The sequence below is a fragment of the Sinocyclocheilus anshuiensis genome, unplaced genomic scaffold (genome assembly GCF_001515605.1).
Source record: "Sinocyclocheilus anshuiensis isolate Anshui unplaced genomic scaffold, SAMN03320099.WGS_v1.1 scaffold50, whole genome shotgun sequence".
NCBI classification, from domain to species: domain Eukaryota; kingdom Metazoa; phylum Chordata; class Actinopteri; order Cypriniformes; family Cyprinidae; genus Sinocyclocheilus; species Sinocyclocheilus anshuiensis.
The window spans coordinates 844,312-855,133 of record NW_015542382.1 but is presented as its reverse complement, the minus strand read 5'-3'; positions in this window follow the sequence as shown (position 1 = coordinate 855,133).

Genomic DNA, 10,822 nt, shown 5'->3' with positions numbered 1-10,822 from the left:
TGTTGTGGCTTGTTTCCATTGTGTTGTGCTAGTTTCATTGTGTTGCAAATTGTTTCCATTGTGTTGTGCTAATTTCATTAGCACAACACGCATGTTTCCATTGTGTTGTGGCTTGTTTCCATTGTGTTGTGTTAGTTTCATTGTGTTGCAAATTGTTTCCATTGTGTTGTGCTAATTTCATTGTGTTGAGACTTTTTTCTTTGCGACTTGTTTTCATTGTGTTGTACTAATTTCGTTGTGTTGTCTTAATTCCGTTGTGTTGCGACTTGTTTCCGTTGTGTTGTGGAGATTTCATTGGGTTGTGCACTACTGGGCCTCTGTACATTAGCGATAGAAGAGCTTTAATTTAAACCAGCAAAAACAACTGACTTTTGGATCTGCAGTGTTACTAAATAGCAAAGCCATTCGGTTTGCCAAGAAAAGCTGTAATTTGGTTGGCAATTAACCTCACTATAAAATGCAGTTTATGATTATTGCAATCCCAGTTCAGCACACTTTATACAATGAACAATAATTAATATAATGCATTATCTCATAAAACAGATGTTTGATATTTCTATTTAGGTTTAATTTATATTAATATCAGTCTTAGTTTAGAGTACCTCAACTTCAAAATTTTAATCCAGGTAGCTGCCAAGTTTTTTAACCCTCATGTTATGATCCCGTCATTTTGGCCCAGAGAGGATTTTTTTTTCCTCCTCGAAAATGCTAGTCAGTGTTTTCACATCAGACTAAAACTTACTGACTTTGCTTCCACAGGATTTAACAACCTCCTAAAAAGCGTCTCAGGTTACTTATGTAACCATGGTTCCCTGAGTATAAATGGTTCCCTCTATGTAGCAAACGGAAGGTGTGATTTATCCTAGTGCATCCAACTGTTCATGTTAATGAACACATATACAAAATACAGCAGCATATTTAGTATTTGTTGCAGTGCTATATTTGTTAACTAAAACTTAAACTATATATATATATATATATATATATATATATATATATATAAACTTTAAATCACATCTAAATATAAAAAAATAAAAATAAAAGGTAAATGTTGCATTGGCAACTAAATGAAATGAAATAAAAGCTGAAGTAATAAAGTTATTCAAACTAATACTGAAATTAATATAAATGTGTTAAATATAAATGTTAAAGCTAAATAGTAAAAAATCTACAAAACGACAAAATTACTACAACTTGAACTAAAATTACAATGAAAACTGAACACATACAACTAAAAGCTAATTTAAAATATTAATAAAAACTATAATAGTATGCAAAAAATACTAAAACACTGATATGTTGATATGCACCACTATGTTTGTTGTTGTTGTTTTTTTGTAAAAAAGTAGTCCCTTTTATATTTATTTATGTATGTATGTTTAGATGGATGGGAAATAAGTTTGATCTTAATCTTAATTGAGATTCAGTGAAAAACCCATACTTTGTTAGCCAGAAATCTACTGACTTGGTAACTTGTGAAAATAAAGCGATTATTTAAAACTGGTGCTGTCAAAACTAGCGCGTTAATACAGGTGATTCATTTTTCCAGTTTAATGAGGTAAAAAATATTTAACGCAGTTAACGCATGGGTGGGGCTAGGGTTGGCCACCCCACTTACAACTGCTGCTACGGTCTCTTTTTTTTCTTGACAAAAAGTGCATTTATTTAGTCGCAGAACGTCTTTACAAGTACATCAAACGGGAGACTTTTCAGACGTGCACTACACTTTGCCTCAGCGACAAGCACTAGTCAACCGAGCGATGAAACTGTACAGGTGATGAGGGAGCTTTAGTACAACCACAGTGAACTGCGGTCAGATGAGATGTTGTCAGGCCATATGTCAATAAAAACGAATTTACCTGTCCTGTCAGCCGTTAAACTGTCCATCGTAGCACGCACATTTCATATTGAAGCACAAATGAAACCACAAACATGCATGTCAGATCTACGTTACGTTCAGCAGTGGCAGCTCTTAAAGTGATAGCAGCCAAATAACCTAATAACCCAGCTGCTGTGATGTCTATTAATCAAAAAACAAAAGAAAAAAAGAGAAAATCAATATCTTTCATAGCTTTAAGGATTCATTTATATTTAATTTAGTATTTAGTGTTTGACAACTTTATTCAAGTTCTGTATATTTCCTTTGAGAATCCAACTCTTTAACAGTGTAAACAACTCTGAATGCATGAAACAGCATTGTACCCCCCCTTTAAGTTCACTTAAATTAGAAGTTATTTTTTAACTAAGGCTAATAAAGGTTAAAATTGATAGCTCTCAATTACAGTAATGTTGAATGGCTATAGTCGATCATTAAATATTAAAAAAAAAACAATTTCCTAGAGACATCAGTGATACTCACCTTCAGTCAAAAAATATTTAAAAAATATTAAAATATACTGTCTTTATGTTGATTCTACATTACTTTGAAGATTAAATGTGAAATTATTGCTATAGAAAAGAAGATTTTTATAAACTTTAATGTTGGAACTAATCACGAAAATATGAGCAATTAATTAGTACATTTGTAATTGTTTGACAGCATGATTTATAAATTATTGTATATAACTGTCTATAAATTCAAGGATATTGCCTGCTCTAATGTTTAGCAAAATTTTATTAGCTTAGCATATAGACTTTTTTTACCCTAAAAGAGCAGCTTTGACTGTAGTTGAACTATGTTTTTAGAAATTATTGAAATTATTGCTATAGAAAAGAAGATTTTTATAAACTTTAATGTTGGAACTAATCACGAAAATATGAGCAATTAATTAGTTAATTTTTAATTGCTTGACAGCACGATTTATAACTTATATAATTGTCTATAAATTCAAGGATATTGCCTGCTCTAATGTTTAGCAAAATTTTGTTAGCTTAGCATATAGACTTCTTTTACCTTAAAAGAGCAGCTTTGTCTGTAGTTGAACTATGTTAAATTATGAATAGCTTGTAACTTGGCAAGCTACAGTTTAAAAGTAGCTTCTCCAGCACTGAAAGGGAGTGGATGAACAATGTACTGTTAAGACAGTGGAAACACTTATCGCAGAGTCAGATCACGGTTTTGGAACAGTTCAGGTTGAGCCAAGATAACAAGTTTTCACTTTCCCACATCACCTACACAGGAAGTGGACAGACATGTATGTGTGTGTAGGGTAAGCAGGGGTCAGGTGAGGGGGCTGAAATATGGCTGCCTGCATTGAGCTGGAAGCTAAGTTGAACAGGCACAGGTGTTGGGGCTGCGGCCAATAGGGAGTAGTAGAGCCGGTCCCCGAACCACTGACAAACACGCTGGCAGAGAGAGAGAAAGAGAGAGGAGAGGAGAGGAGAGGAGAGAGAGAAAGAGAAAGAAAGAGAAAGAGAGAGAGAGAGAGAGAGAGAGAGCGGCAGCACTGCGTCCACAGCTTTCTGGCAGGAACATCTCTCATTCTCTCACTCCATCGTCTCCTCACTCATGTCTGTCTCTCGGCCCCCTCCTCTTCCTCTTCTGTCTCTCCACAGCACTGCAACAATTAACCAGGCAGCATCTGGTGTAGCAGAGGTAGATTCAGTTTCTCTCAAACAAATCTGACAGTGACTCCCACAACCCCTCTCTCTCTCTGGCTATCGCAGTGTAAATGGTATTACTTGGCATGATAATGGATTTCTAGCATTGCTGTATTTTGAGAACGTTCTCGATATTTTGTTGGCACTGCCATGATATATTTGGAGCGGACAATAGGAGGATGCCAATGTCCTTCAGTATAAGGCTGCTGAATTCTAGTTTGGCTTCAGCAACCACTTATTTAAGTGGCAGGCATTTCTCTTTCTCTGTACATGTGTTGTTCCATACTAAAGCCTGTCATTCTTCTAGGATTATGTTATTTTGATATTATAATCCTTTATGTTTAAGAGAAAAGTTTAGGCTGAAACTTAAATTCACATACACACATGGATTCTAGTGGTGGTGATTCTGATTCATCCTATTGACTTAAATATTCTGATATAGTTTATTAAGTATTTTCTTTATAAAAATGCCCATGGAGTTTTAAGATTTTTTTAAATTTACACAAGTATCACGTCTAAAAATCACACTTTTAAAATAGGCTACCTGAATCATTTAAACCAGTTTTGTGATTTGTTCATAATTCTGATATCACTTTGTCATTCATAAACACGCCAAGTAGAGGTACAGATGATGCCATAATTTTTAGTAAATGATGAGTTAAAGAGAGAGAGAGAGAGAGAGAGAGAGAGAGAGAGAGAGAGAGAGAGAGAGCGGCAGCACTGCGTCCACAGCTTTCTGGCAGGAACATCTCTCATTCTCTCACTCCATCGTCTCCTCACTCATGTCTGTCTCTCGGCCCCCTCCTCTTCCTCTTCTGTCTCTCCACAGCACTGCAACAATTAACCAGGCAGCATCTGGTGTAGCAGAGGTGGATTCAGTTTCTCTCAAACAAATCTGAGAGTGACTCTCGTAACCCCTCTCTCTCTGGCTATCGGAGTGTAAATGGTATTACTTGGCATGAGAGTTGATTTCGAGCATTGCTGTATTTTGAGAACGTCCTCGTTATTTTGTTGGCACTGGCATGATGTATTTGGAGCGGACAATAGGAGGATACATTTGCCAATGTCCTTCTGTATAATGCTGCTGAATTCGAGTTTGGCTTCAGCAACCACTTATTTAAGTGGCAGGCATTTCTCTTTTTCTGTACATGTGTTTTTCCATACTAAAGCCTGTCGTTCTTCTAGGATTATGTTATTTTAATATGATAATCCTGCATGTTTAAGAGAAATGTTTAGACAAACTTTGTTAGGAAACTTCATCACACCACTTTCACACACATGGATTCTATTGGAGGTGATTTTGACTCATCCTGTTGACTTAAATATTCTGATTTAGTTCACCAAAAATATTTGTTTAGATTTCTTCTTTTGACTCCATTGTCTACAACAATATTAGAAAACCAAGGTAAAATTTTTAATTTTTACCAGTATATTATAATTATAGCTCATGCAGACTGACTGGTAGACTGGTTTTCTTCTCTACTGTAATGTTTTTTTTTCTTTAGCAGAATTTAAAATAAGTAACTTGAAAAGGTTTCTGAATTCCATACGTTTTAAGAGTTGTACGTTCTTCAGACATGTCACTCTTTAAAGTAATTAATTTACATTACTTTTTCAGTTATTCTTGATTTACTGGATAATGATAAAAAAAAACAGATAAAACATTCTAGAGTTTGCATAACTAGAAAAAGTTATTTTAATGCTTGCCTTGTCTTACTAAATAATTTTAAGTTATCTTGAGGCCCCTGATTGAGAATCATTGGTCAATATGAATGGACAAATCATTCGAACTAGTTTTGTGAACTAGATCAAAATATGATTTGTTCATAAATTGGACACCACTTTGTCATGATTTTTTTAGCGAATAGGTTAAATGTTGGTCTGTTTTGTCGCACAAAGCTATCATATGGCTTCATGAGACTTGGAATACAGTGCAAGAGTTGTATGGACCAATTTTGTTTTTTATACTTTTATGGCATTTTGAAGCTTGACAGTCCCCCTCCTCATTTTCTTTCATTATATTGAAAAGATTGCCCAGGATAGTCTTCATAAATACACCTTCTGAGTTCATGAGGCTGACATGAGGTGAGTAAATAATGACAGAATTTTCATTTTTGGTTGAAATATTCCTTAACAAGGAGGATAATAACACACACCTCTCTATGTAACAGTTATACACCCTTAATTCTTATTCACCCTTAACAACGGGAACATTTCACCATTAAGTAGAATTCTACCACACATCACCCTTAATTGCGAGAACGGCAACAACTCATGCTCCTTAACTAGAAGAATACACATCACCCTTAACAATGACAACTTATCATCGCTCTTAAACAGGAAAGCAATAACATTTCACACTTAGCATGGAAAACATTACACCCAACCCATAGAAAAATATCTTTGCACAACTTAGACATTAAAAAAAACATATGTTCTCTGGCAAGAGTAGCTTGAGCTAATGCTAAATGACTAAAATCCTTCCCTTATTGTCATTTATTTGTTTGTGGGTGTCTCTGGGGTCTGTTGAAAAGCACACCTGATCCCAAGAGGCTCAGAGAATTGAAACATTGATTCAGTGCTTGTTTGACAGCAGACGAGAAAAAAGTATTGCCCAAAAACAGATCCAGGTCTGAAAGAATATTGGGCTGCAATGACAGAGATATGACATTTCAAAACAGTGTTTAGAAACATGTAGAATCACTATTTTAGCCAGTTACCTCCAAAATCTCAGACTGAACGTCCTGAACGACATATATGGAATTTTTAAAAAAATATATTTTTTTTAAAGAATGAAAATCTTATCCATACCATAAAATAAAATGAATAAATAAACAAGCCTCACTAACACTCAAATGCACAGACGACCTTGTTCCTCCAAACCTGGAGTCTTCCAGTTGACCCCGAGTAACACATTTAGAGACTGACCTAGTGTTAACAGCCAAAAAGGACTCTTTCCAGGCTTTTTGCACCTCTTCACACCCTCTCCTTTTCCTTCTCTCCTGAGACCCAAAGAACAGAAACCTAGTTTAGCGTTTTAATAGTTTTCCACGCCATGCAGCTCCAAAGGTCAGGAGAAGAACATCAGCAGTGTGGCCGGGTTCCTCTTAAAAGCAGGGCTAAAACAGTTGAGCGCAAGGCACACTTAGATCAACTTCGGCGTAACATGAAAGTGCAATCCCTTCCAATGGGTCCCGCACCTAATTACAGCACGTGCCCTGGTTCCCTCCGTAAATTGTCCTCTGAAGTGGGCATCTGGCGTCATGGAGAGTGGTTTTTATTGTGCTTGTTAGATAAGAGGCTGGTGATATTGTGGCTGTGGTGTTGTAATGGGCCTTGATTAGCTACAAAAATAGATTTGTGTGACTGCCGTGTAGCTGGATACCTCACTGAGACAAAATTAACATTAGTGTCAATTAAATTTTAATCAGAGCAATATGCTGCAGATGGGAATGAGACAAGGAGCGTACATTAAAACAACGAGCTATGTGATGAGATGGTTGGTTCATTCTCCCAGTCGCTTAGGAGAAATTTCCTATGCTTTACCGAAGCCTACACTCATTCCTTCTTCAAGCTGCGTGCTCCTTAGCCTCTGCGTTTCCAATTTCCCATCTATTTTCTACCCTTCGTCTTGCTCTTGATTTCTTTTCTCAGTTTTTCTATGCTCCAACTCACCTGGTTCACCCTAGATAGTCTCCTCAATACTCATACTGCTTAATCTTCGTGGAACATAAATCGACTGCTTTTCTTATAGTCTCCATCCTCAGCTTAAAAAAAGCAAAAAAACAAGTCATGCCAACCTTAAGCCACAAAGATTTTTTTTTTTTTCACATCATCTACAGTATACTTGTCTACAACAGTTTAAAGAGTATGCGTGCTTGCGGCTTTAACATTGCTCATGCATTTAGATTAAAAATGTATTAAATTGTTACATAATATGAAGCTGTTTTTTTTACTGATGCCAGATGTATAATTTATTTGTTGTGAATCTTATTCTTTGATTTACACATAAAAAAAAAAAAATAAATAAAAAATGTATAAATTAATACATATATGATTTCACAGTAGATAAGATCACAGTAGCTATTACTACATTGTTTTGTGGTATATAAAACAATTTAGAAGTTACATTTTCAGCAAAAATAGCTATCATGACTAATAAAATTAATACTTCCAATCTTTGATTATGATTGGCTTAGCCATGTTTGAAGCTTATGTTAAATACTCAGTGATATTAATAAGCACATACCTGTGACTTCAATACTGTGCCACAGTGTGTTGCTTTAATCATTTTCATTATTGTATTGCATTGCTTAAATGAAGAGTTTATTTGCAAAAACAGACAACTCCGTTTTTATTCATTTTCATAAATCATGTTTTTTATTGTTATGTTTTATTGTGCTAGTTAGCTGTATTTTGTTTTTGTTATTATTTAATCAAAACAACCCAACTGCAGTTTGATTGATATTAATTGGAATGCAGGATAAAAAAAAAACAAAAAAAAACATGATTTTTAAAAACTGTTTTTGCAAATGAACTCTTCAAATATTATTGGGACATATAAAGTGACAACTAATATTTATGTACATTTTATGCAAGTAGTCTGCTATACTGTCATCTTACTTTTTGACAATATAAATATCACCAACCGCTCCAGATTGTATATTTTTTGCTCAGTTTGAATCTCTAAATAAAAATGTTGTATTTTTTTTCTCTTCAAGCTCTATATTCTTCTACATGACCCTATATAAGCCACAAAAGCCTGATGTATCAAATATGCTACTCAATAAAAAAATTAAAAAAAACACATTGGCAAACCTTTTCTAGATTTTTGAAGATTTTGTCTAAAAGCTCAATAAACCATTTCATTTAATTTTCATTTAGACTTTTCAGACTATTATTTCCTATGTAAGGTTTAACAGGGTTAATATACTGTACAGTTAGTGAATGATATATAAAACGGGCTTCAAACTACATCGAGCCTAATAGCGACAATGGTGATTCAAAACACTCCCTCTCACCCACATGTAGATACTCCACGTCTCTATATCTCTCAAACGCACTGGTTCTCTACCATGTGACCGTCTCGGCACAAAATCACTTGCCAGCTCTTGGCTTTTCTCCTCGTATGGCCCATTTTTTCTCGCCTCTTACAAATATATGCCTCTTCTTCTCTTTCACAATCACTCTCCTCACATCTACTCCCGCCTTCAAAACACTTTTCCCCGCACAAATCTCTCTCAGATTCACCGGCCCTCCATCTCCTCTCTCTCAGGCGAACAGGTATAGGGTTTTTTAAATGAGATGATACAAATTATTTTTATAGGCTTGCCGTGGTGCTCGAGGAGCCTAAGCTGAGGACATCACCGAGCCCATTGTCTGAGTGCATGCGATTCTTAATGTGCTCCATTTGATTTAATGTCTACGATAGGTAGGATGAGGAGAAACTAGGTCACAAGTGTCCTTACTTTTTTAAATAATAAGGCGAGACTAGAGAGTGTGTGTGCGTGTCTAAGTGCGTAGAAGAAAAGGCTGCAAAAAAAGAATGAGGTGGGAGGGAATCTAATTCAGAGAGAGAAATGGCATTTACAGGGCAAGCAAGAACCGAGCGAGTATTGGAGGAAGACGAAGACGAAGAAATGGCAGGAGTGGGTGATAGCGCTGGCAGCTAATGAGAGAACGAGTTTGTGATTGCCTCTCAGCGCCCGTGGTGACACTCTTCTGATAGGCAGAACAAGTGAAAAAGAGAAAGAGGGTATTTACATTGTTAAAGCTCAGCGTATTCTTTTTCTCCTCCCTTCCATGCTCCTCCAGCCATATCTGCAACAAGCCCCATTGCTGATTGCTCTTGGCCATTTCTCCATGCTCGTTCCACTTTCAGAAAGTTTGCGATCTCTCTCTCTCTCTCTCTCTGCCTCGATGAGGGTAAAATGCTGGAGCTCTTGACTGCGAGATGCTAGTTAGCTTTTAGCTGAGAGAACCTCACAGTGTTATGGTCTTTGTTGGCATGATTGCGTTGAGGGGGCTCTGACAGAGATGTTTTATTGGCCACTTGGGTTGGATTCTCAAGGAGAGTGGTTTAAACTTCACTATGTGATTGCCTCAGCATCTAATGCGCCGTAAAACTTCTCTGACCTGAGTTATTTCTGCAGTAGTCTCACGTAGCCGGACCATTTGCTAAACTGCATAAAGCCCATATTGCACCTCATTCTGGCAAAGAACCATCAACTTAGACAGGAAGAGACGGTCTGATACATGCAAACCGACCGACTACGAATTATACCACAATAACAGACCAGCGTGGAAAAGGGTAAAAAATTGCATGGCACTGAAGAAAAAAAAAAAAGATTAAATAAATGTAATATATTCATAAGTTATTATCGCGTTAACACATTAATTGATTAACGCCGAAAATTATTTTATCGCACATTACCGCAGTTTTTTTTATTATTATGAAAGTCTGTTGCTCACTGGCTCTGAATATACATAGAGACAAACCATGGGTCACAGGAGGGGTGGGATGTTGATCAGTACTGGCTTGGGATGAGCGTCATCACGCGTTTCAACCAATGAGAGCATTTGGGTTGGTCCTAAGACTGCAGCAGCGCTCACATGAATGCTCCCGATAAAATGATTTAGGCTAAGCATCAACATTCACAAACCACTGTTCACTGTTATTTTTAACAGAAAAGAACGCAATGTGATAGTAATCACGACTTCATAAGTGGGAAATAGGAAGTTTCAGATATGTGAAGACAGCAGAGAAGCCTAGTGTGAGTACATCCTTATTCTCCCGCATTCACTCGCACTCGCCTATCAAGTGTCTCACACCGCACTCTGTTGCGTTGGGTTCCGCGATTGTGCAGGTCTCTACTCGGAAGGTGCCTGTTATAATGTTATGATCGAGGCTCTGGACTCTGAGCATAACTATACAAACTAATAAAACAAACTATAAAATATTTTCTATAAAAACGTTAATGCCCTGGCAGTGGCAAATAGCTTTGGTTTTATATTTAATTTGATTACATTAATGTAATGAGATTTACAAGAAATATTTTAATAAATTGAATACACTACTTTTGAATTCATTATTGAATTGTGTGCATAATGCAATTAATCACAGAAATTAATGCGATTATGATAAAAAATTGTAATCATTGCCCAGCACTAATATATATATATATATATATACATATATATATATATATACACACACGTGTGTGTGTGTGTGTGCGTGTGTGTGTGTGTGTGTGTGTGTGTGTGTGTGTGTGTGTGTATGGGC